Below are 27,880 nucleotides of genomic sequence, written 5' to 3'. Positions count from 1 at the left end.
CTTCTGAAGATAACTGGGAGTCGATGAGGTAGAGAAGAAGGGCAGGGTGCATTTGTTCTAGGTGAGAAGAGTCACATGTTCATATCCTATTATTGGAACTGTAAATAGCACTCAAGAGTGCACTAATAGGAGTGGCTGCAAGAATTGATGATGGAGACAATATTACGAACATGAGCAAGGGACAAATTACTTCCTCAGAAAAACAAGTTTGGCAGCATAAGTGATAATGCTTTGGAGTATAACAAAAAAGACAAGATAGGAGACTTCTATGGTCATGTGGACAAAGAACAATGGAGTTCAAACTAAGGTAGAGATTTATGAAGAGTACAGAGTTATAGTCAGTAAACTAGTTAGTCATAATCATGGACATAAGTAGTATAAGAAGAAGGAACAAGTCAGAAAAGACTTTCTTATATTTCTTTGACCAAGTGTGTAGATAATGGTAACATTCATTCAACATGGGAATCTAGGAATAATAGCTAGTGTTGGGTGAGGAAGGACAATTTAATTTTGCACATTTGATTATAGAATATCAAATGGGAAACCCTAGCAAGCAGATAGCTAGTCTGGAGTTCCAGAGAGTGTCTCATGGTCAAGACAGATAACTGGGAGCAATTAGTTATAGCCTGAAAAAAAAATTCCTTTTTCTAACAAAAGTAGGTCTTGATTCTATGCTTTCCCTTAGCCAAAAGTTAATTATTTAATTATTGGCAAAACAGGAACAGGAGGAATCTAGGATAGCGGGGACCAGGGGATGATTCTTGAGTCAGCAGCCAAATCAATAAAGTTATCCTACACTGGGGAAAACTTAACACCCAAATCTTGGTTTTATTTTATGAATTATGAGAGTATGGAGAACAACAGGGAAATAGACAAAAGGCAGATTAAGGGTGTAAGAAGGGTGAAGTGAAGAAGGAATCAGGTAAATAATAATATTTCAGAACTAAACAGAGGATGAGTGATCCAACTAAAAGATTTGAGAATGGGCAACCAAAGATATAGAAGAAAGAAAACTATCATATTTTTCCATGTATAAGATGCTATTTTTTTCTAAAATCATTAGACTGAAAATCAAGGGGTGTCTTACACACAGAAGTCAAACGAGGAGGGATCCGTGCAGATGCGTAGCTGCACATATGTTGTCAAACAGGCTTCCTCCAATCACAAGCCTTATTGTTACATAATTGGAGGTGGAGGTGGAGAGTGCACAGATGCAACAGGGACCTGAGCATTCTGAGCCCTTAAAGATGTCAAAAAATAAAAAAATAATTACCGGTAAGAGATTGTCTTACTCTGCAAAATTCAAACTGAATGTAATCAGCTCTGCAAAAGAGCATGGAAATAGAGCTGCAGAGAGACAACTTGGACCTCCTCACACTGAGTGTATGATCAGACAGTGGAGAAAACAGGAAGAAAAACTCCTTAAGATGCCAAAAAAGAAGAAGGTCTTAAGAGGAAAACCAGCAAAATGGGCAAACTTGGAGCAGAGGCTTAAGCATCGCCTGAGTGGCTTATGTGTGTCAACCAAGCTTTTCAATGTCAGACAAGAGTGTTTGCAAGCGAAATGAACATTGTTGATTTTACCTGAAAGGCAAAATGGTGCTTCAATTTCATGAGGAGAGAAGGGTTGGCCATGAGAACATGAACAAAGTTAGCTCAGAAAATGCCACCAGTTTATGAGGATGATCTCACATATATGGACAGTGACTCAGAAGACAGCAGTGATACAATGCAAGTTGAAGAAATTGATATGTCTGGAACTAATAGTGATGAAGAAGAGAGCAGTGATGCAACAGAGGCTGAATAAAGTGATATACTGCATAATATCATAGTACTGGTATGTAAACATTACCTGTGGTAATTACTAAATAAAAATGAGTTCTGTTTTATATTTAAAATATTGATTTCTTAATTTTAGGTTGGAAAAGTGGGGGGCATCTTATATATGGGGGTATCTTATACACAGAAAAAATATGGTAGGTATCTGAAAGAAGAAATAATGATCTGTGCCAAACACTACAGAATTCGTGTAAAAACACAAATAAACGCTGTCCTCTTGTTTCAGCTCATGGGAAATTTTCATTGACTTTGGTAGGAACATATTTAGTTAAGAGATATTCATGAAATAGTTAAGAATTCAATCACCATCAGCCACAGCTACTTTATGGCTTTCTGTGGCTTCTTTAGGTCGAGTTCTACTCACTTTTATAAACACAACATTAAGTATGCTGACAACATAACAGAAATTAGTAAAATATACCCATGCACATGAATCAAAAATGCCAGCTCAGGTATCTCATAATAGAAGAGAGGGTAGGTCTTTGCATTCTGTTAGTGAAAATGATGATCCTTTCCATCCACCAACCCCTTTCCTTTGGGAAAGAGATAACTAAGTGTCTGAAGCAAACTGACTCCTCAGGCAAAATGTGGCAAAATAGAAGCACAGGGCCCAGCTGGCACCTGGGCAAGACCAAAGGCTTGCTGGATGTTTGATGTCCCCCAGTGCAGTCAAGTTTCTTATCCAACCTGAGACCTTTAACAAAGTACGAAGAAGGCAGCCTCCCTGGTGTGTCAGCATTGTGAAACCTGCCCAGAGGAAGAGAAAGGAAGCCTTTCATGTGTTAACCTCATTCTGTTTTCTTCTTTTGTTTTGCTTTTGCCTCTGCCTCTTTTATTTCTCTCTGTACTGCAGGACCCACTTCTTTCTAACTTTTGAATACCATATGAACATGTCCCATGGAGAGCTACAGTGAAGTGGAGGTAGAGTGAAATCAACTCCTCTAACATCCATTCTCATAAAGTGGTCAGGAGGGAAAAATAAATTCCTCAGTGTTATCTCTCTATGCAATCCTCAGGAAGGCCCACTTGGCTTCCAACTCCCACTGGGCCTGACTCAGGTTTACCTGAAAAATGAAGCCCATTAAAACCAACCTAACCTGGAAATGGCCTAGCAAAAAATCTCCCCTACCTGAAATGCTATGAATGGCTCACATGGTGCTGGGGAAAGGGTTCTTCCTGCCAGAATGGCCAGAAGACATGAAAGTTTTATTGATTTTTAAAAAGAAGGAGAGAAAGAGAGAGGGAGAGAGAGAGAGAGAGAGAGAGAGAGAAACATCAATCAGTTGCCTATTACATACACCCTGAACAGGAATCTAACCCACCACCCCTTGGTGTTTGGGATGACATTCCAACCAACTGAGCCAAACCGACCAGGACTAAATACAGAATTTTTTAATTTGCCAAATGGAAAACTTGATTAAAGTACTGGGACATTAGTCATACATAATATGGGGCAGCTAGAACCCTTGAACCTGTTATCACAGACCATGAGCAGCTTTGACCCTTTGCCTCATGATACTAAACAAATATGAGCATTTGTATTTGTGTCATGATGTAGAAACAGTAGCACTGGTCACCTCTCACCTAGTCAGTGGGTTTGAACCTATTAAGGGGGGCGGGGGGCTTTGGAAAGTGAGGATACCTATAAGATCCAGGAGGGAACATAACAAAAGATGGGATGTCACACTAGAATGAGCCTGTGTTCTGGGCTTTCTGCAGGCCAGCAGTGTAAGGACAGGATGTCTAACGTAGGAGAGCTGCATTGTCATCACGGAGCAGTAGGGTATCAGTCAAGTGGAGACAAGGTTAAAACATCTTTCACACTCACTGGGCCTATTACTTTCTGAATTGTGATGCAGGAAGAACAAAACCGTTTTAAAAGGGACACACTGGGTAGTGAGGAGTTCATCTCTGGAGTGACAAGGATCCTATTTCCATCACTTGTTAAATAGCTCCATCCATACAGGAATCACTTCTGTTTCTTGCCCATCTGTATATAACTAGGGTTTAGCAAAACATCTGGTGCATAACAGAAACTAAATACTGCTAAATAGTTGTTGAATAAGTGGAAGGAAAGAAATATGAAGGAGAAAATAAGATAAGAACAATTGATTTTACATTGAGTCAGTTGCTTAACATCTCATAATCTCAGTTTCCTCATCGGAAAAAATGGGAAAATATTGTATATCCATAAAAAGAATGTGAGAAGATTCAAGGAGAAAGAATATATGTAACTGTGCTTATCAGCATGTTTAGTCCATATAATACATCTAATAAATTTTATTTCCTACAATGACTAACAAAGCTTTACAAATACAGGATTTTAATGAAAGTTTTATTGATTTTTAAAGAGGAGAGAGAGAGAGAGAGAGAGAAACATCAATCAGTTGCTTATCACATACACCCTGACCAGGAATCTAACCCACCACCACTTGGCATATGGGATGACATTCCAACCAACTGAGCCAAACCAACCAGGACTAAATACAGAATTTTTTAAATTTACCAAATGGAAAATTTGATTAAAGTACTAGGACATTAGTCATACATAATCTGGAGATGGTCTTGCCATAATTTTGAAGAGGCGGGTCATAGTATGTGAACATTCTTGCCACTTTATGAATTTCTATATGCTGGAGATATATCTCCATCCCTGGGAGGACGGTATTATAAGAAAGGCTGAAATGACCCAATTTAAATATTTATATAGATTTTTACTTTAAAAAGTGGTGAGAGAAGGGTACCTAATTGCAAGAAACTATTTGAAAACCTAACTACCATCATTATTATAATAACCGGATAATTGCAATTTATAATTGATTACTGGGTAAATATCTGGAACTGTGGGCTTATGCAAAGTACAAGAAAATAGTGTTTTGTAATTAAATAGTTGATAGTTACTATGGTGTACTGGAAGTATTACTCGATAAATATATATATATATATATATATATATATATATATATATATATACACCAAGGTGAACAAGAATATTATGAAACCATAGAATCTCAGGATTGAATGAGTCTCTAAAACCATGTTTTCAAATTCCAAAGGCACCTGATTCCTGGGAAGATGTATGCCAGTCTAAATTCTTAAAGAATGATGTGGATCTGGGTAGGTGGAAGAACAGTTCTGAAAAGAGAGAGACAGAAAAAAAAAACACCAACCTAAGAGTCTTGTTGATTGCTGTAGGATATATCAGTTATGCCATCCTGGAAATGAGTATAATGGGGCCTAAGGACATGAGTCTTAGTGGTGTTTTTTTTTATATTTATTGTTGGAAGTATTACATATGTCCCTATGAGTCTTAGTTTTTAGCACTTCTGCTGAAGAAATGGGACTGGACAACGCATAATGTTTTATGTCATCCTTTCTACTAAGCTTTGCAACTGTCCAAAATCCAGGTCAGGCACTTGCTAAATTCCCCAGGCTGTGTGGAGTTGGACATAATATAATTTTGCCTAAGCACTGTAGTGCTATTTATCTCTTGTTATCATTACAACAAAATGCCACAGCTCTGTCTCACAACATAGATTATAACAGAATCATAAAATACAGCAAATTAATTATTTCTCATGATAACAATGTTGGATGACAAAGAAATAAAAACAGGCTGTCCTCTTCCCAAAGCAATTTTACAACTCTAACGTCAAGTCATGCTCAGTCTACTCTGATCACTACAGGCTTCATAAAAAATATTCTTTCAAAGCTTTTTTGTTAATGCACAGCTATTCCCTGCTGTTACATAACAGTCAGCTGCACAGAGCCTCCATTTATCACTGGAGGTGATTCTTTTAGCAGGCCTTTCAGAAATCAGAAATAGTTATTGCAATAAGCAGCTCTGAACTAGATCTTACTGGGGGATCTAATGAAAAGTAACTTGTTTTTGTTCCTTATATAAACTTATGATTTGATCTGGTCTCCATGATATAGATGATAAATGCTATTTTGGGAGGAGAAAGATGTCAAGAGTCAGAATAGAAGACTATATCATAGCCATAAAAAAAGCAAATGGAAAACCATTAGTAAGGCCGTGCTTCTTTATATGTTAGACTGAAATGGACTTTGCTCTAGGTACTATGATGATGTTTTCCAAAATATTGCATTAGAATAATTTTAAAAAAGCAACGTTATTGGTTGACTTAGTTGAACATTATAAAAAGACTGGAGAAAAAGTAGGATTTAAACAGATTTGCAAAATGGATAGGATTGAAATAATTTGAGCATGATTGGTATGGATATTTGGGGATAGAAACAACTTAGTTCAAAAACTAATTATTGTGATCTAAGTATAGACCAGTATGGAATATATTTGATAATATAAACTATATGGAAAAGAGGTTGACTCCCAGAATCAGAAAAATGAAATGACTTCTCTGTACATGAGGGCAGTCTACTATATAGTAGTCAAAATTCATCTCCTCTCTAACTATGTCACTGTAATAACAGGATCATGTCTTTATCATATCTGCTTCTCTAGGGCCTAGCACATGCCTTGTTTATAGTTTTAGTTTAATGAAAATGTAGTTCACTAAATGGCCTCCAAATGTATATTGAAATAACCTAAGTAAACAACCTTAAAAGGATGGATGTAACAAATTTAAAAAAAAAATAAATTTGCTTCATTCCCCCCCATAACTATATTCTTTTGTACTTTATACTTTTGTTCTCTATATTTATGGAGAGTTATTTCAATACATTCAGATAACCCCTAAACAACAGATTTGCACAAACATTTAACACATTTTATTCAATTCACCACTTATTGTGAAGATTAAAGAGCTACACGATAAGCTTTTAAAGACGAAAGGCAAAATACTGCGTTTTTTAAGGTAAGTATTTAGAGAATAAAATTTTACTTCTAAGGCAGAAGGACAATGTGGAACCAGAGTGATGAGAAAACCCATTATTGCAATTATCTCTAGAAGTTCTTATAATACAGGACCCAGGTTTATAAAACCAGGTGAGGTGGTTTTGATAGTAAGGAGACCAAGAGATTTTGAAACAGTTTTGTGGGATGAAGTGGTCACAGCTGCCTGACATTCTGGTTGTGTGTTAGTAGGTCATTTTCACAGGGTCCTTTCTGAAGTGTCCCTTTGACCCCCTTGGGCCCACTCCTGCTTGTGGTGTCAGTTTTCATTATAACGATGGTATAATGAGCTTTGGGGTCCCTCGCTGGTCAATTTTCCTCCATGTTGGATTAACCTGGTTTTAGCCAATACTTGCTATTGTTGACTTCTCTGAACCACTGAAGGGATTTCCTGCCACAAACTGTTTCCACTTCATCATGCGTGGAGGTGGAGGCTCTGGCGAGAGGACCTACCTGCTTATCAGCCTGTGTGTGATGTTGGCTCCCACTTCCTCACTCCACCTGTCAGATTTTTCCCTAACTTCTTTCTATCCTACCTCAGTTGGACAATATCAGTAACTAGAGTAGACCCTTCCCAATCAAAAGGCAAAGACAGAATTTGGAGCCACACAGTTCAGAAACAACCCATTCTTAGAAACACATAAAATCCTAAGAACTGACTGGCCAGCACAACTCCTGTGCGAGTTCACGAATCCACTGGGACGTGTACTTCCACTTCTTTCAGAGGCGCCTGTGAGACCTGCAACCTGGGGAGCAGCGGGTGCACAGTCAGCCCCCAGCTCACCCCCATCCTCTCCCCAGGGACCCTCTCTCTCAACCTAAATAAAACCTGCATTCGTTCTCACTCGGACTGGCTCTTGAATTCTTTCCAGCTCAAGTCAGGAACCTGGAGGTCTGGGACTGTGCCTGGCAGGGATGCCCCAGCGCAGAACTGGTCCAGTGGCAGCAACCACTTAGTAGACTAACATCTACTCTCTGCAGGTAACTAACCAGAGGCCCAAAGGGTCTATAAAAATTACCTAACAACACACAATTAGAATGCCAGGCAGCTGTGCTTTGATTCCATATTTTTTTCTTTAAAATCCAGTTTCTTTATAGTACACAATAAATCCTTTTTTAAATTATTATTTTTCACTCACAAGGAAGCTGACTGGATGAAACGTGTGGACACCTCAAATCCTAGATGGCCTCTTTAGCCCAAGTATCCTCTATTATTTAGTTCTAAATAAATACTATAATACAAACAAGAGGGGCCTAAAGAATACCAGTTAGTGCCATTACACTAACAGCTGGGCCTTTTAGAAAATAATTATTTTACTGCCACACTATGTAGAAAGGAATCATTCCACAGGCCATTTACAGTTCTCCCTGGAAGTGCTCTCTGCATTAGATGCCAAGATGCTTTTTCTCATTGCAAAAACAGATCTCAGCTCCGCCTCTCTGCATTTCAGTCCCTGCTCTGAGCAAATAAAATTTAGAAATCTCATTTGAGGTGTTCACAAATAAAGTGCTTGCAACAACTGACCTGCATTTAGAGTTTCATAAACCACTGGGGTATAATCAGACCTTGTTTGAAAACCACAATATCACTGTGTGTACAATATCACTGTGGCCACTCGGAAAACCTGCACTCTAGAGCAAAGTGAAGGTCTCAAACTGATTGAAGACATACTAGTAAATGGATTCCTAATCAGAAACAACCTGCTGAGAATAGACGACTTCTTTTTATTTTAAAGAATAGTTTATTGAATTTTTTAAAAATATATTTTATTGATTTTTTTACAGAGAGGAAGGGAGAGAGATAGAGAGTTAGAAACATATATGTGAGAGAAACATAGATCAACTGCCTCCTGCACACCTCCTACTGGGGATGTTCCCGCAACCAAGGTATGCCCTTGACGAGAATCGAACCTGGGACCTTTCAGTCCACAGGCCGATGCTCTATCCACTGAGCCAAACTGGTTACGGCTATTGAATTTTATTTAGAGAGAAAGGAAGGGAGAAGAGAGAAACATCAAAGTGAGAGCGCAACATTGGTTGGCTGCCTCTTGCATATCCCCCACCAGGGCTCGCAACCTGGGCATGTGCCCCACCTGGTAATCAAAACAGCAAACTTTTGGTGCATGGGATGATGCACAACCAACTGAGTCACACTGGCCAGGTTGAGAATTGACTTATTTTAAAGAGATATACCCATGTGCCTGAGCCAAATAAAAATAGAAGGAATGACCCTTAAAACGACAACGTTTATCCTGCAGAGTTAATTTCTCTCAAAATCATATCATCATGATGATAAACTTGAGAGCAAGAGTAGAGAAGAAAGGGGAATTACCAATTTACTATTGTCTAGTCCAAATTAGGGAAAGGTTTTTAAATAACATTCAATCAATTTTCTGCGTGGGCATTTACTAGTTACTAATTCCATCAATATTTACTGTGCTTATTGCCTGCTCACTATGGTGTTATGTCTGAAGTTTCTTTTTTTTTTTTTTTTTAAATATATTTTATTGATTTTTTACAGAGAGGAAGGGAAAGAGATAGAGAGTTAGAAACATCGATCAGCTGCCTCCTGCACATCTCCCACTGGGGATGTGCCCGCAACCCAGGTACATGCCCTTGACCGGAATCGAACCCGGGACCCTTCAGTCCGCAGGCCGACGCTCTATCCACTGAGCCAAACCGGTTTCGGCTATGTCTGAAGTTTCAAGTACTAAATATGTATATATCTACATCTATATTATCTATGTCTATCTCCTACCCTCAAGAATTTATATGTAGTAGAGAACTTTTTTAAAAGTATATTTTGTTGATTTTTTACAGAGAGGAAGGGAGAGGAATAGAGTCAGAAACATCGATCAGCTGCCTCCTGCACACTCCCCACTGGGGACGTGCCCGCAACCAAGGTACATGCCCTTGACAGGAATCGAACCCGGGACCCTTCAGTCCACAGGCTGATGCTCTATCCACTGAGCCAAACCAGTGAGGTGAGAACTTTTGTAAATAATAATTAGAGTATAGGAGCAGAAATGAAAAAAAGGTGAGGAGGAGGAGAAGAGAAAGGACAGTTCACCAGTACACATGCTGGAGGAGACCTTGGTAAGCTAATTCATCCTCAGCCGGTGAAGTCAGGGAAGCCAGGATTAGTAAAGTTGCAAACTGTCACACACTTGGGACACATAACTTTTATGGGAATATGGGGTTAGAGTAAAAGCCATTTTCAGGGAAAACAAAAGGAAACAACAATGCCAACAACCACAACAAGACCACTCAGATGGAAAACTGGCCCAATTCAGAAGGAGCAAGACAAACGCAAGCTGAAGATATATTCAACTCATAAATTAGAAGTTAGTTATTGCTGAAACATGTCTGCCTTTTTTAATCTACATGGCTACTAGTTGGCATTGAAAGATATTTGGTATTGCGGTAATTAAGCCATTTGTTTAATTTCCACTCTCGGGCATAACCGTTTCGGAAGCAAAATGAAAACTGACTGCAACAGAAACCTAATCAGTGTAACCTGATTCATTTGTCATGTTATGATCTGTTGCAAATGTTAAAAGATAAGAAATAAAACACACCATATCTTTCATTTTAGGAAGCTTTTATTTTATAAATTACATGTAAAAATATGGGTGGTTGGGTGTGCCTTTTGCAAAATGCTACTTTATCTTCCTCACAAAAATGACTACCCTCATGAATCTCAATCAGGCTAGAGTAATTGCAGTGATCATCAGATTAAACATGCTTCCCTTTGTTCTAAAATAAAAACAGATCAATTTCAGCACAATATGTTACAAATTCCCCTAATGCATTCCAAATTGTTATCTGCAGTTGATATAGAAACAAACTCTATATTCTTTACCTATATTGATTCACTAAGAACACAAACATTGCCGTCATCATTTAGCAGCTGTTAACTGCAGGGAAATTTTTAATCCTTAATTTTCAATTTCTTCATCTATAAATGCAGAAGATAATCATTTAATGGCCTGTGAGCACCAAGTGGAATAATCAATGCATGAAGTAATTGGCACAACACCCAGTAAAAAAATAGAAGATCAATAAGTGTTCATTATTTTTCCACTAGAGGAAAAGCTTTAAGATCTATTTCTGCCCCCAAATAACTGATCATCTATTTCCTTTATTTTCTTATTCAAAAATAAAGATGGGAAGGTAATGCCATTTCTTCCTATAAGAAGTCCAAATCCAGTAAGTATAAAAGGACTATATAAGAGGGAGGTGCTAACCAAATGTGCAATAACAACTGTATGTTTTACTTTTTTTATGTTTTCTACAGTGATGTTGATAATTAACAATCTTGTTTAGACAGCCACCTTTAATGTACAAGATATGGCCTGCGATGGAGTCCAAACATTTATCTTTGACCATTCCCAAAAGAAGACAAGTTAAAAGGTCAGGCTGAAGGAGGTGGTAGGGAGCAGCTGAGCCAGAGCGAGATAACATGGTTCAGTTGCTAAGATTATAGACTTTGGATCAGAGGAAGATGAGCGCCAACTCTAGTCTTGCCCATTCAGACCGTGTGGCCTGGAGCAAAGTACTTTTTCTCTCTCAGCCTCAGTTTAGTGGTTATAATAAACAAGGTGATGTGTTTGATGTTAGCTATTTAAAGTGCTCTGCCTATGGAAAGTCCATAATAAATAGTAGTTAAATCCATTTTCAATTGTATTTAACTATGAGGAGTTTACAAGGGGTTAATTTCAAGAGAATGATCGATCCAATAGGATCTAGTCTGATGAGAAAGATCTGTAAATAAATGCCTGGAGCTTTCTTTTTCAAATTTTGGTCCCAAATTTAGCGGCATTGGCAAAATCTGGAAGCTTGTTAGGGAAGCTTGTTAGGTCTCATTCCAATCATATGAAACAGAATCTTAATAGGAATTTTAGCAAGATCCTCAGATAGTTTGGATGCACAACCAAGTTGTAGAAGCACTTATGTGAAGAGTCTTTTCATTGTAATTGTTCCATTAATTATGGTTACAACATAGCATATATGTACGTGTGTATCTATACCAGAGCACCAATACTAGATTAGTTGAATTGAAATTCTTTATAACCAACAATGCTCACCATAAAACAGGTAAAGTTGGTAGTTGGTATGTTAAATAGTATTACTTTTTATCTACAGAAGTAGATCTTCTTATGAAGATCTGAAAATAAGTGTTTGATGGCATTAATTGGAGAATGAAAAGTAAAATTTTAAATGAGATATTTTAGTGTTGCCATTCCACAGGATAAGACTAATCTACCTTTTTATATATGACCTCTTGTCTGAGCAGATCATATTTTCTCAAAATGCTTGCCAAGACAACTTATATCACAGTCATATAGGGACTAATCATAAATGCAGATAATAAGACACCAAATTCCCAAACGCAGTTAATCAGAATTTTTAGGGACTGGGGCACAGAAAATGGGGAGTACATACTCAAATTTTTCCTTTTAAAAGGACACTAAAATGCTGATGACTGGGTCCCACCCTTAGATATTCCAATTTAATTTATCTGACTGTGGTTTGGGCAAACAACATAATGTTATAAAGAATTTTCAAATATCAGAGAATGCTCATGTTGTTTTGTTTTTTTTTTAAAAAAAAAAAAATATATATATATATATATATATATATATGTATTATTTCAGAGAGGAAGGGAGAGGGAGAGATAGAAACATCAGTGATGAGAATCATTGATTGGCTGCCTCCTGCAAGCCCCCTCTGGGGATCGAGCCAGCAACCTGGGCATGTGTCCTGAGGAATCAAACAATGACCTCTTGGTTCTTAGATCGATGCTCAATCATTGAGCCACACAGGCAGGGTGAGAATGCTCGTGTTTTAATGATAGGTGAAGTAAATGGGATATACATTATTTATTCAGTATAATTTAATCCTATATAATAAAAGCCTAATATGCTAAGTGTCCGGTTGTCCGGTCAGCCATTCAACCAATCAAAGCATAATATGCTAATGATATGCTAAGGCTGCTCGGGACTGAGGGAGATGGGCTGGACATGCCCTGAGCCCTCCTGTGGTCCCTCCTCAGCTGGCCAACCTCCTGTGTCTGTCTCTGGCCCTGATTGAGCACCAGTGGGGTCCCTTGGCCTTGCCTGTGCCCTCTCGCAATCCTGGCTGAGGCCCTTCCCCAAGTGCATGAATTTCATGCACTGGGCCTCTAGTCTATATATATATATAAAGAGCCAGGACCTGTAACATCCAAAATGACTGGATGGACCACTGAACACCAGGCTAGGGAGCTGAGGGAGCAGGAGCTGTGGGACCCCAGCTGCCCACAGTGCCCTGGCTGGGAGGAGGGAGCTGTGGGACCAAACGACCAAAGGACGGGTCTGGCTCTCACGGTGTGGCGGGGTGGGGCCATGGAGGCTGAGGAGCCTCGTGGGACAGGGGCTGTGTGCATGGAGCTTCGTGGGGCGGTGAGGTGGAGGAGGAGCGTCTCGGTGGTGGCTGAGGTTCAGGAGCCTCACAGGGCGGGGCTTTTAGCATGGAGCTTCCTTGGGTGGCTGTGGTGGAGGATCATCGCAGTGCAGGAGTGGCTGAGGCCAAGGAGCCTCGTGGGGTAGGGGCTGTTAGCGTGAAACTTTGCAGGGTGGCTTAGGTGGAGGAGAGTCACAGGGCGGGGGAGGCAAGCGTGGAGCGTGGCGGGTCTGCTGAGGCGGAGAAGCGTTGTGGCATGGGGGCGGCAGAGGCCGAGGAGCCTCTCGGGGCGGGGGCCATGAGCGTGGAGGTCCATGGGGCAGAGGCCAGGGAGGTGAAGGAGTGATGCTGGGCAGCGAACATGGCCCTGATTGCAGCTAGGCCTAGGGACCCTGCACGATTTAATCATGCGCTGAGCCTCTAGTTATATTATAAAAACACTAGAGGCCCGGTGCACGAATTTGTGCATCAGTGGGGTCCCTCAACCTGGCCTGTGGGATCAGGCTAAAACCGGCTCTCTGACATTCCCTGAGGGGTCCTGGATTGTGAGAGGGTGCAGGCCAGGCCAAGAAACCCCACCGGTGCACAATCAGAGCCAGGGAGGGATGTGGGAAGTTAGCCAGCTGGAGAGGGACCATGGGAGGGTTCCAGGGCATGTCCAGCCCATCTCGCTCAGTCCGGATGGGTCAGACCCCAGCAGCAAGCTAACCTACCAGTTGGAGCGTCTGCCGCCTGGTGGTCAGTGCACTTCATAGCGAGCAGTTGAGCGGCCTTAGCATATTAGTAGCATATTATGCTTTGATCAGTTGAATGGACAACTGGACAACCAGACACTTAGCATATTAGGCTTTTATTATATAGGATGTATATAACAATGACATTTTTAAAAGATTCCCAAGCAATTCTAATGTGAAGCCAACACTGAGAATTGTTGTTTTCAAGAGCTAAGGTTCATGGTTAGCATGACAAACATCTTCACTAAGGTGTCCACTCCTGATTGTGAAATATAAACTCAGACATTAGGCCGGAAGGACAGATTGAGCATAAGGACTGGAGCACATGTGTTGCCCTTTATATCCAAAAATTTATCAGTCACAATCCTAAAGTTATAGTATTGGTTAGGACTCAAAATACCACAGAAATTGGTAATCAACTGATGATTTATCAAATCAATCCTCATTTGAATATTTCTCTTACCACTAACATCTACCCCCCCATTTTGCCACCATATAATGGTGCCCCCCCAAAATGTATACACACTTTGAATAATTATTAATTCCAATTGGTTACATCTGAAGAGAAACAACTGAACTATCAGCTGTTAAAGTGTGTATAAATTTTTGGGGACGTGTGTGTGTGTGTGTGTGTGTGTGTGTGTGTGTGTGTGTGTATCTCAGATGTTTAAAATATAAGTTAACTGGGTCAAATTGTGGGATTTCTTGACCCAGGATTTCATAAAAGTGATGTAGAAGAATCACATGCAAAGCCATTGACAAATGATTTCTGACAGAGCTAGATCAGTTAGCAAGAAGAGGGTTCCAGGAAACTGATGTGGGGGATCATAAAAAAGACAGTTCAAGGAGAATAATTTGAATTTCAAAAGACTAGGAGAGGCCCTTGGGAAAACTGCTTACGCACTAAAACATTTCTGTAAAATAATTCTTTTTATGAAAATGCTACAAGACTCATCCATAGAGTGAAGGGTTATGCTAATTTTGAACTTAGAAAAATATACTGAAAAATGTAATATATTTTTGTCAATTTCCAATAATGACACACAGTTGCAGTTTATAGACTATAAAGTTAAATAAATTATGTTCATAATTTTAGCTTCATCTTTTCTAGAAGAAATTTCAATAAGCACATTATTCAGTATGTAGTCTGAAATTTGATGCTATATTTTACTAGATCAACTATCCTCCAACAATAAAACGATTTCTCTGTTTTCTTCTCTTCCATACTACCTGCAATAACAAGAGATTTCAAAAGTGCATCTAGTCCACAATCATTGCCAATGCAGAGCTGCTTAAAAATGTCTTACCTGCCAGGATGGGATCTCCTTTGCCACCACCCACATTTATTTAGGAAAATCACCAAATTGAAAAGCAACACTGCACAGATATATTTTGTAATATTAACTTGTTTGTTTATAAAGAGGTTTTTTTTTTTAGTGATAATCAAAAATATTTTTTACTTTGCTCCAAGAATTTAACTCTGGTAAAATAAAATAATAAAAAAATATTACTTCATTCATTGGAGTATTATCAATTGTGGTAGAATGGGAAATCAATGAAAATGCACAATATTAGGAATGCTTAAGTCAAGTAAACACTTTTAGTTGATGGAATTTTGAATCCATAAAAATCCTATATAATAAAAGGCTAATATGCAAATTGTCCCCTCAACCAGGAGTTCAACCAGGGGGTGGGGCCAGCTGGCCAACCTCCAGAGGCCCCTTTCCCCAGCCAGCCTGGCCCAATCAGCCCTGATTGGAGTGGGTCAGCTGGACCCCACCCGTGCACGAGTTTGTGCACCGGGCTTCTAGTTATGCTATAAAGACTTCCAAATATCAGAAAATACTTATATTTTAATGGTAGATGAAACAAACAGGATATATATTATTTATTCAGTATAGTTTTGACTATATCATAAAAGTATGAATATAACAAAAATGCAATAATCTATGCAAAGATTTTAATAATGAGTAGGATAGAATCATAAAAGGTATTTTATTGAGTTTAACATTTCCTTTTATATTTTTCATATTTTTGAACATATTCCATGAAAAGCTTTAAGTATTAAAAATATAAGACTTTCAACTTTAAGTTCTAACTAAAGTAAAACACATTCTATTATTAGTATTGCAAGTCTAATTGATTCAAGATCCCTTGTTTCTTGACATGGTACAGTGGAAAATGACTGAGATTCAAGAAATTCAGTTTTGAGAATTCATATACAAGGAATTTACTAATGAATTTGCTCTTACTTGTGATAAATAAATGGGTTATAGAACAGGACATTTTCATATTTATTAAAAGCAATGTTTTTAATATGACACTAGAAAAGAATAACAAAAACGGAAACCATATCACCAACCATCAAATATTTCTGTTAGATAAGTGCTGAGTAGCAAATGCATAGCCTCAGGTTATTCTAACACATTACTTTTCAATCTGACTCAACATATGAATTAGAAGCTATTTGCTCACCTTAGACACTGTATGAAGCTATGGAAAAAGCAAGAAGTTAAATCAACAACGTACTGTAGACTTATTGTACAAGTTAGCATGGGCGTAGAGAAGTTGTACTGACAGTCACTAGAATTTACAAGGTGTAATATGTCAAGCAAATTAAGTGGCACACTGAGAAAAAGAATGTTTAACATCTATCTTCTTACCCTTTGTTCCCACCTGATACAATACTTAAGTCAGAGTACTAAGTCAGTAGCAGATGGCTAATAATTCACTGAGCAGCAGGTAATAAAATAGAGAGATGTTATTGGAGCTTGGAGGACCCTAGACACAGGAAAAGGCTGATACCATCCTCCTTGACTTCCCAGGACCAGGATTAAATGTAATGAAGAAATAATCTGCATGTGGAGGAAAGTATTTAATATTTTTGTGAGAGTAGAGACTGATACATATTTTACTGGGCATCTAACAACAAGCACTAATAAATTATTTGTTGAAAACTACTATAAATTCCACAAAGTAACACATGCAATTCCGAGAAACAAATAAGCTCCCACGAATCCCCATGATAATTTCTGTGTTAGAAGAAAAAAAAAAGTGCAGAAAGTGTAACAAAAAAGGTCAACTGGGAAAAATATGGGTTCCCACTAGCTTACAAATTGAGTCTTCCAGAAAGCAATCTGTGTGACATCCTCCCTATTTCCTCGCCTCATATTTCATATGTTATCTCCTGGAGCTGGGATTCAGCTTGTGATTTCAAATTTTACAAATGCAACATACTCAGAAAGTGTTGACATAAACATATAATCACTTGAGTATCAATGCAAACAATTTACTAATGCAAAGAACAGTTACCTAATATATCTATCAAATACTTTTTTATAGGGAGAGTGGGAGGGAGAGGGAGGGAGGAAGAGAGAGACAGAAAATGTGTATTGCAGAAAGAAAATATGATATTTATATAATTTACATTTGCCATGTTTTTCTTCCAATTGTTTTTTTTGGGGGGGGGTGTCTGTTTTATTTGAATGTGACCCACAATCCCAATATATATAAAATACATAAAGGATATAAATATCCTTTCTATAAATAATATTGAAACAACAAGATATTTGTTTGGAAAATAAAAATAAGCTTGAATGTTTTTCACTTAGCACACAAAAATAGTGACATTAGCAAGGCAGTTAAATAAGATGTCTTCCTTTTTTAAAAAAAATATATATTTTATTGATTTTTTACAGAGAGGAAGGGAGAGGGATAGAGAATTAGAAACATCGATGAGAGAGAAACATCGATCAGCTGCCTCCTGCACACCTCTTACTGGGGATGTGCCCGCAACCAATGTACATGCCCTTGACCGGAATCGAACCTACTCTTCAGTCCACAGGCCTGTTACTGGTGTACAAAGGGGTGTGGCTCTTGGTAGGTCCCTTGGCTGAGAGGGACAGGTTTAGGGCCATGCTGCCTACCCAAGGACCCATGCAGTGACAGGCAGGTACCCTCCCAGGGACCTACCAAGAGCCACACCCCTTTGTACACCAGTAACAGGCCCGCTGATTAAGTTTCCACTGAGCTCTATCCACTGAGCCAAACCGGCTAGGGCAGATGTCTTCCTTTTTTTACCCTCTATGAACAACAATATTTGGCATCCACCCACAGGTAACAGTGCCTTCCTGGCAGCTTTGGGATCCGGGTAAGAAACTGTGAAGCCATAGTGATGTTTGAGATCTAAGAGAGCCATTTTGAGAAGGCAGGCTTGCTGCACCCATGTGGCTGACTTGCCCATCAGTAATAATTCTATACCCCAGAGGACTTAGCTACAGCTCCTTTTGGCTTGGTCCTGTCACCAGCACTATAAGCCAAGTAGTCTGGGAGAAGTTACATCCACTTGTGTGTGTGTGTGTTGGGTAATAAATATTTAAAACTTGGTCCTAGTTATACACCCCAAAGTGGCCCATGAATCAGCTTCGGCTCCTACTGACCACAGTCTGTGAGTGCCTGGAGGTAAGCCCACCACAGTAGGTCAGCTTCTAGAGCCCTATAACTGAGCTCCAGCCTGTCCTAGCTGTGAACAGCCCTACTGGCACAGGGACCTGAGAGGAGACACTCCACCTTACCCCTGGAGATCCTGAAAAGGCCCTATATCAGCTGTAGCCCCCTCATACCTGCCAGCCCAGGAACCCAGCAGGAAACAATCCTATCTGCCACCCCAAAGATCCTGAAGGGCCCTATAATCAGTTCAAGCCCCTCTCGGCCACAATTTGTGAGCACTCATGCTGGCAGAGTGACCAGGGAGGAGACATTCAGGTCTGTACTTGAAAATATCCAGAAAGGGTGCCATACTCAGCTACTGTCCCTCCAGCCACAGTAGAGAAAGTCCAGGCTACCCAGGGACCTGATGGGCAACACACCCATTTGTGCCTCCACAGACAGGTCTGCAGACCTCAATCTTAACTGTGAAAACTTAAATCTTCCTGAACCTTTATTCCAGTCCTTCTCAGCCAAGTCTAGGGCCATGCTGCCTACCCAAGGACCCATGCAGTGACAGGCAGGTACCCTCCCAGGGACCTACCGAGAGCCACACCCCTTTGTACACCAGTAACAGGCCCGCTGATTAAGTATCCAGCTAGGCACCCTGTAATGGAATCTTATCCCAGTGCCACCCTACTGAACAAGCTACTGGAGGCAGTTTCAATCATCCAGAGATTAGATGTAATCCACACCTCTCTGAACTCTGGTAGCAAGCACACAAACTGTGGACCTCACTGCAAACTCAGCAACAGGCTCAAAACAGGCTCCAACCAGCATGACTGAAATTCTGGGGGTGATCCCCTCAGCCCAGGGCACCAATAGAAAAATATCTTTACCTGTTGAAACAAATCTGTAAAGAATAAAGAGGTATTTCCTTACTCAAGGCTACATGGATCACAAAGACTCAAGCAAGAAACTAATAAAACTCCAGTAACTGACCCCAACTAAATGGAGATCTATAATTTGTCTGACAAATAATTCAAAAGAGTCATTTTAAAGAAACTCAGTGAAATTCAAGAGAACATCGATAAATAGATACTAAACAAAATCATGGAAACAATGCATGAACAAAATAAGTTTAAATAAAGAAATAGAAAGCATAAAAAAAGAATGAAACAGAAATATTGGAGCTGGAGAATGAGAGAATTGAAAAATCCAAGGGAGCTTAAACCACAGATTGAATCATAAAGAAAAATTCAATGAACTTGAAGACAGATTCTATGAAATTAGCCAGTTAGAAGAACAAAATGGTGAAGGGAAGAAAGTCTATGTGAATTATGGGACACCATCAAACAAATGACCATTGGTATCATGGAAGTCACAGAAGGAGAATAGAGAAAGGGGCAAAAAGCGGAAAGCATATTTAAGAAAATAATAGCTGAAAATTCCCAACCCCAGGGAGAGTGATACAAGTCCAGGTTCAGGAAGCTAAAATACTCCTAAAAAGAACAATTCAAATAAGATTACTCTGAGACACATTATAATAAAAATGTTAAAAGCCAAACACAAGGAGAGAATTTTAAAAGCAATAAGAGAAAAAGGACTCATCACATACAAGGGAACCCATATAAATCTATCAGCAAATTAGTTTGTTGAAACCTTGTAGGGCAGGAGAGAATGGAACAATATATTCAAAGTGCTAAAAGGGGGGAAAACTGTCAACTAAGACTATCATATCCATTAAAAATATCCATTAGTTATGAAGGAGAGATAAAGACATTCCTAGACAAACAAAAACTAAGAGAGCTCATCATCCCTAGACCTGCCTAACAAGAAATTATAAAGGAGGCTTTTCTAGTTGAAATGAAAGAACACTACATAACAACATGAAAACATAGAAAAGTATAAAACTCCATAGTAAAGATATATATATATATATATATATATATATATATATGCCATTATTGTCATAATACCCTAATGTTGTAATGGTGGCATGTAAAATACTTATATCTCTAATATGAATATTAAAAAATAATGTTAAAAAAGCTATAGCTACAATAATTTGTTAATGGATGCACCATATAAAAATACTAAGAGAGCTCATCATCCCTAGACCTGCCTAACAAGAAATTATAAAGGAGGCTTTTCTAGTTGAAATGAAAGAACACTACATAACAACATGAAAACATAGAAAAGTATAAAACTCCATAGTAAAGATATATATATATATATATATATATATATATATATATATGCCATTATTGTCATAATACCCTAATGTTGTAATGGTGGCATGTAAAATACTTATATCTCTAATATGAATATTAAAAAATAATGTTAAAAAAGCTATAGCTACAATAATTTGTTAATGGATGCACCATATAAAAATCTGTAAAGTATGACATCAATAGGATAAAATGTAGAAGAAGCAAGTGTACAGTTTTTGTATGTAATTGAAAGCAAGTTGTTATCGGTGGCTTAAAATATACTGCTATACCTATAAGTTGTTTTATATAAGTTTCATGGTAACCACAAAGAAAAAAATCTATAGTAGATTAAGTTTTCATAGGATTAAAACTATGTAGGAAAGTTTTAATACTTCAATACTTGTTGGAATGAGTGATCGGTTAATATTTTAACAGACCCCTCTGAGAATAAGGCATTTGAACTAAAATCTAAATAATGTAAAAGAGGCAGTCAGGCAAAGATCTGAGAGGAGTGTTTTAGGCAGGAGGGGGAAAAAAGCACAAAAGCCTGGGGCTGTACTAAGCTTGGCATCTTCAAAAGGAGATAAGAATATCCATGTAACGGAATTGTAGCGACTAAAGAGAAGTAATAAGAAATAGGATCTAAGAGGTGGGCAGCAAACAGATTATACAGAGCTTTGAAGAGTAGATATTATCCCATTTGCAACAGAAAGCCAAGGAATGGTTGGAAGAAGGTTGTGATATGGTCTTATTTAGTCTCTAAGGAAAACAGAGGAGCAAAAGCAGAGCTGGTAGGGTAGTAGGAGACTCCTGCCATAGTCCAGGTGAGGTATGATGGTAGCCGGAATGACTCTCATAGAGTAAAGGTGGTGATAAACTATGGCATAAAAGATAAGTTTTGGAAACAGAACCAGTAAGACTTGTTTCTGCATTTGATGTGAAGAAGAAAAGCAAAATAACAGAGAAAATTATGTAATTAAGTAGAGAAGTGACAGGGCAGGGAGTTAAGAAGAATGTCTAAAAGTAAAATTTTAGAATTATGTGTCTGCTACTTGAAAATTAGTTTCATTGTGTGCTCATTGGTGAAGGTGATTGTTCTGCAATGAAAATTAAAAGTCATTGAAGTTGAGAAGGTCAAATTGAATGGATGGGTTCTGTGATGAAGTATTACACAGGATGATAGTATGGCTTGGCATATATAAGAAGACAATATTTAAAGGCTAATATATTTACTGAATTACATGGAGAGGTGCCTAGGAGGTGGGTAGATGACATGAAGAGAGGGGAGTTAAGGATGGTTAGTAGAAGATAAAAGCATTAGATCAGCAAAACTTTCTACATAATCTTGAAAAATTAATGAGTTGTGCCTAAGAATGGGGAGTTTGTTTTATTCAGATTCTCACACAGAAGTGTATAGGGCTGGAAAATAAGAAGATTTATTGTGAGAAAGCACAGAGAAAGTGAGTCTGACTAGAGATAAAATGACATTGTCAATTAAGTAGTTGAGAATATCATGGCATTTGTTTTCATTGAATCCATTTGTTTACGTTTTTGCCACAATACCCAGTACCAAACAGTAACAAAATTCAGAGTGAGAGTTTGGTAAGGAACTTTAGAACATGTGGGAATGTGAATACACAAATGGACCCTAGAGATTTATATTTTCAAAGTGACTGAGGGTAACAGAGATGGTAAGAACAGTGAGTTTAGCTATGATTTTTTCAAGAGAATTTAAAGTCAATTCTTAAGCAGATGATTACCTTTTGCAAGAATGAGAGAAGTTGTGAAAGTTACCCAAGATATAACCAAACCTAAAATAGGGGTATCCAAAGAGAGCCTGGAACTTCACTTGGGAGCAGAGGACCAGTGACTGGGCGGAAAGTTTGCTCTTGAGGAATTAATTCTGAGGCACAATGTACAATGTAGGGCAGTCACAGCTGGCAGACGAGGGTCATTTGCAATATGAATATGGAAATAAAACATAAGGACATTGAGAAAGAGACCACTGGATGATAGAAAATATGTTATCATAGAAAAGGGATCATCTAAGCCAGTGGTTCTCAACCTTCCTAATGCCGTGACCCTTTAATACAGTTCCTCATGTTGTGGTGATCCCCAACCATAAAATTATTTTCATTACTACTTCATAACTGTAATTTTGCTACTGTTATGAATTGTAATGTAAATATCTGATATACAGGATGTATTTTCATTGTTACAAATTGAACATAATTAAAGCATAGTGATTAATCACAAAACCAATATGTAATTTTTTTTAATTCTTTTTTTTTCATATTTTATTGATTTTTTACAGAGAGGAAAGGAGAGAGATAGAGAGTTAGAAACATCGATGAGAGAGAAACATCAATCAGCTGCCTCCTGCACATCCCCCACTGGGGATGTGTCCGCAACCCAGGTACATGCCCTTGACCGGAATCGAACCTGGGACCCCTCAGTCCACAGGCCGACGCTCTACCCACTGAGCCAAACCAGTTTCGGCAATATGTAATTATATATGTGTTTTCTGAGAGTCTTAGGCGACCCCTGTGAAAAGGTCGTTAGACCCCCAAAGGGGTTGAGACCTGCAGGTTGAGAACTGCTGATCTAAGAGGTAATGAAAGACCAATTCCACTCTAGGAAAGAGAAGAGTTGGTAAGGGATAACCAGGAAATAATTAGGTCTACAGAAAAATAAGTAGCTAGGAAAACAATGTATTCAGAATCAAATATTCAAATAGCAGGTTATGCTATCTCATCAAACTGGAAGATGCTTGGTTTGGCTGCAGATCTATACTGCATCCCTCACTTTGCAAAACCAGAAAGAATGAGGTAAGGTGGCATGCATGGTCAACATAAGACAAAAAGAGAAGAAATCTGAAACTATATTATACTGAAATCACTGTCATCTTCCTCATGTCAGTGATCTGGGGTGGGGCGCAGGCCTTAGTAATTTTTAAGTGTTCATGGCTTTAAAAATTCTAATGTGCAGTTAGGGTTGGGAACCCCTGATAAATACAAAAAGAAACATTTCTAATTATTTCTTACAAAATAATAATAGTGCCATTAGAAAAACTTAGAAGATATGACTAAGAAAGAAAAATACAAATATATTCCACTTATAAAGACCTACACAAAATATTAGCAAATCAATTTTCATAGCATATTGAAAGAACAGTGGAATGTAACCAAATTTAATTAATTTTAAATTTTATTAAAAATTTGATTATTACTCCCTAAAAATAGTGAGAGAAAAGAGAGTATGGAAGGTTATAATAAATGTTTAATACATTTTTAAAATAATGTAAAAAACTAAGAAATGATGGATTTTGCACCTTCAGAAAACACATATAATAAATCCCCCCAATTTATACATATCTTGTTTATTAGTGAAATCCTAAAAGCCTTGCAAAGCAAAGTCATGTTTAAGATACAGAAGCCTACTTTTTCTCCTGTTATTCTGGAATTGCTTGCCAATGCCATTAGACTAGAGAAAGAAGGTATTTAATACATAGTATGTGGAAAACAACAACAAAAAATGGAAAACTCAGGAGAGACTACTAAAAACGCTATTAGAAATATTAAAGAATTTCAAAAAGTAGTAAACTTAAAAACAAATATACAGATACCTTATTAGTATACTACAAAAATAATTTAGAAAATGCAATTTTAAAAATGTCCCATTCACAATAACAAGAACAAAAAATCTTAAACATAACTTTACTAAAAATATGTAAGATTCATATGAATAAAGTTACAAAAATGCCAAAGCAATAAGAAGGTTGAAATAAATTGAAGAAAGCTATTATTCTTGGACACAGAGATTCAATTTTCTATCATGTCAGTTCTCCCTAAACTAACCAATAAATTTACTGTAAACTCAATGAAAATTTCAGTGTGTGTATAGGTGAGTGTGTGGGTCTGTCTCTCTGTCTGAGTTTAAGTTTGCTATGTGTCAGGATATTTTAAAATGTATCTTAAAAAATAAAAATTTAAGAAGAGCCAAGTAAATTGCATGTACACACACACACACACACACACACACAAGGTTAATGAAAGAGGACTTGTCCTAAGTAATATTGAAACATATGTATAATAAAACAACCAAAATTGCAACAGAACTAGAATTGAAATAGGCACAGGACTAGAATAAATAACTGGAAAATACTTTTTAAAAGTCTAAAAAGACCCAAGACGCATTGACAATTAGAATCCAAGAAAGCAACTATTGTAATAGGCAAGGGAAAGATAGATTATTCAGTAAGTGTTTTTAGGAAAAATTCCAGTCATTTGGTAATAAACAAGTCAATACTCACTCATTTCATTAAAATAAAGTCCAGACAGATCAAAGATTTAAATATAGACATACATATAAATATTGGAAAGTAGGAGAATTTACATGTATTATATAAATCTTTAAAGAAAATATTGACATACTTCACTACATAACATTTTAAAATGTTGTCATATTAAAAAGCACTACAGAGAAAGTTAAGGAAAAACAAAAATTCTGAACATTATTTAGAATATATTGACAGATAAATATGTTTAACAAAAAACAGCCTCCTTACAACCCAAGAGGAAGATGAACAAAAATATGAAGATGAAATAGATAAAATTAAAAATAATAAATATATGTGGAGATGATCAGACTCATTAATAAATTAATTTATGCAAATTAAGTTGTTTCATATATCAAACTTGCAAATATTTCAGAGATGATTGATGAAGTGTTTTTTAATAGCAGACACAATTTTGGAAAATTATAAATTAGCACAACATCTTTTGGGAACAATTTAGTCATGATCTGCCAGATTGGAAATGGAAAGTCTCATTTGCCTAGTATTTTCAACTCCAAGACTTATGCATGTATAAATATTTATTGATGTACAAAAGTAATATATGTGTGTGCCTGCATATGTAACAGAAAGTGTGCATAGAAATATGAATATATAATGTAAATAAAATATGTAAATACACACACACAAATATTCATTGCTGCGTTCTTTATGAAAATAAAAAGTAAGTTTAGTCTATTTTAACTCATCCATACAATGGAATATGATATAAAAATAAGAGATGAAATAGACCTGTATACATTCAATGGAAAGATGTCCATGGCCTGTTTATTATTTCTACAGAGCAGGGTCCACAGTGTGGTCTTTGTGTTCCAAGTAATATTTAATGTGTTCTCCTTGATACACAGTATAATTAGGATCTTTCATTTTTTTATGAAGGACATGTATTGCTTTTAAAAATTAGTTAATTAGCCACAATAATAATAATAAAAGTGTAATATGCTAATTAGACTGGACAGCCGAACAACCTTCCAGACAAAGCCAGGGCTGAGAGCGCCAAGCCCCTTGCATGAATTTCATGCATCGGGCCTCTAGTAAATATATAAAAATGTGTTTCTTAATGTGATCCTCAAAATATAGCTAAATGAACTATCATTGTCAAAGAATTCCAATATGCTAATATACACTACCCATTCGAGTTGTAGTAAACATACAGGACACAGTTCAGAAGGCATCTCAAGGGCCTCAATCCCTTTAGTCAAATTGCGGGAACATTAATTGCTGCTGTGTAAGTCACCGACTATAGTAATGAACTGGAAGATTGGGAAGATGTGCATAGACATGTTGAAAAAAATTTGTATCGAATAAAATTCTGATATGTTCTCTGTTTTCTCTTCTTTCTTTCTAACCTTTTATTTCTCTTTTCTTCTTTCTCCCTTCAAATATTGATTGCATATCTACACTAATAAAAGAGAAACATGGTAATTAGCGTACGACCGCTACCCTTCCCATTGGCTAATCAGCATATCCTTATGCAAATTAACTGTCAGCCAAGATGGCGGCTGGCAGCCATGCACTGAAGCTAGCAGGGAGGCTTGCTTGCTCCAGTGACTGCAGACTCCAACGTTCCCCGGCTGACTTGCCAGCCTCTCAGCTGTAACTCTATGCAACTATATACTATGTTGCAAATATAGAAACTAAACAAAACCCCAGAAACCGGATTTCAGTCAGCTGGGCTTCAGCCAGCTGGACCGCAACATTGTATCAATGTTTTCAGCAGAGAGGCCTCAGAGCTAAAGCCGGCCCAGAATAGAAAAAGAAAAAAGAAAAAAGGGAGCCATTGGGAGCTTCAGTCACCCGCTTCCGGAAAACAGCCCTCAGCCCCTCACCCAGACTGGCCAGGCACCCCAGTGAGGACCCACACCCTGATCCAGGACACCCTTCAGGGCAAACCAGCCAGCCCCTACCCATGCACCAGGCCTCTATCCTATATAGTAAAAGGGTAATATGCCTCCCAGCACCCGGATCAGTGGAGCAGCGAGGCTCCAGGCACCGGGATCAGCGTGACAGGGGGCAGCGCCCCAAACCCCTGATCAGCCCTGCTCTGTGCCTGATAGGGGGGAGCTCCCCAACCCCCTGATCACCCTGTGGCTCTGTGTGTGACAGGGGGCCTGCCCACAACCTCTCTATCCGCCCTGCTCTGTTCGTGTCAGGGGAAGGCGCCCCAACCCCCTGATTGGCCCTGCTCTGTGAGTGACAGGGGGTAGCACCCCAACCCCCTGATCCGCCCTGCTCTGTGGGTGACAGGGGGTGGCGCGGCAACCTCCCCATCGACCCTGCCTTGAGTGTGACAGGGGGCGGTGCCCCAACCCCTCAATCAGCCCTACCCTGAGCGTGACTGAGGATGGCATCACAACCTCCTGATCCGCCCTGCTCTGTGCATGACAGGGGGCGGTGCCCCAACTCCCCAGTCGGCCCTGCTCTGAGCCTAACCAGGGGTTGCACCTAGGGATTGGGCCTGCCCTCTGCCACCCGGGAGCAGGCCTAAGCCAGCAGGTTGTTATCTCCCAAGGGGTCCCAAACTGTGAGAGGGCACAGGCCTGGCTGGGGGACCCCCCTCTCCCCCCCCCCCGAGTGCACAAATTTTTGTGCACCGGGCCTCTAGTCCTATTAATAAAAGGCTAATATGCAAATAGACCGAATGGCAGAACAACCGAACAACTGAACAACTGGTCACTATGATGTGCGCTGACCACCAAGGAGCACGTGCAGAACATGGTAGGCATCGGCAGCAGACAGCAGACCGCAGAACATGGTGGGCATCAGTGGAGCAGGTGAGCAGGGGCACCAGACCAAGGCGGGGCGCCAGTCACTGTCATCAGGGTGAGCCTCTGGTGGTTACTGAAAATTCTTTGCTCCCATGCGCCAAGGTCTTGCCCGGCGCTCGCACCTGCTGCCAGCACCTGCTGCCAGGGCTGCTGGCAGACAGGAGCCCGGGGTCCGTGGAGGGAGGGTCTGGGCAGGGTTGTGGAGGATGGGCCGAGACCTGCCCTTGTGC

At 38.8% G+C, this 27,880-nt stretch overlaps 1 protein-coding gene across 1 annotated transcript in view; it reads right to left on the bottom strand.

The window, feature by feature from the left end:
* Window positions 1-27,880, bottom strand: part of DPP10 (dipeptidyl peptidase like 10) — a 1,368,028-nt gene that overhangs the window by 1,106,249 nt on the left and 233,899 nt on the right. The gene's annotated exons all lie outside the window — the stretch shown is intronic.

Source organism: Myotis yumanensis, unplaced genomic scaffold (assembly GCF_028538775.1).
Source record: "Myotis yumanensis isolate MYYU_CA2020_CCGP unplaced genomic scaffold, mMyoYum1.0.hap1 SCAF_8, whole genome shotgun sequence".
NCBI lineage: Eukaryota > Metazoa > Chordata > Mammalia > Chiroptera > Vespertilionidae > Myotis > Myotis yumanensis.
This window is presented reverse-complemented; position numbering and strand designations above follow the sequence as displayed.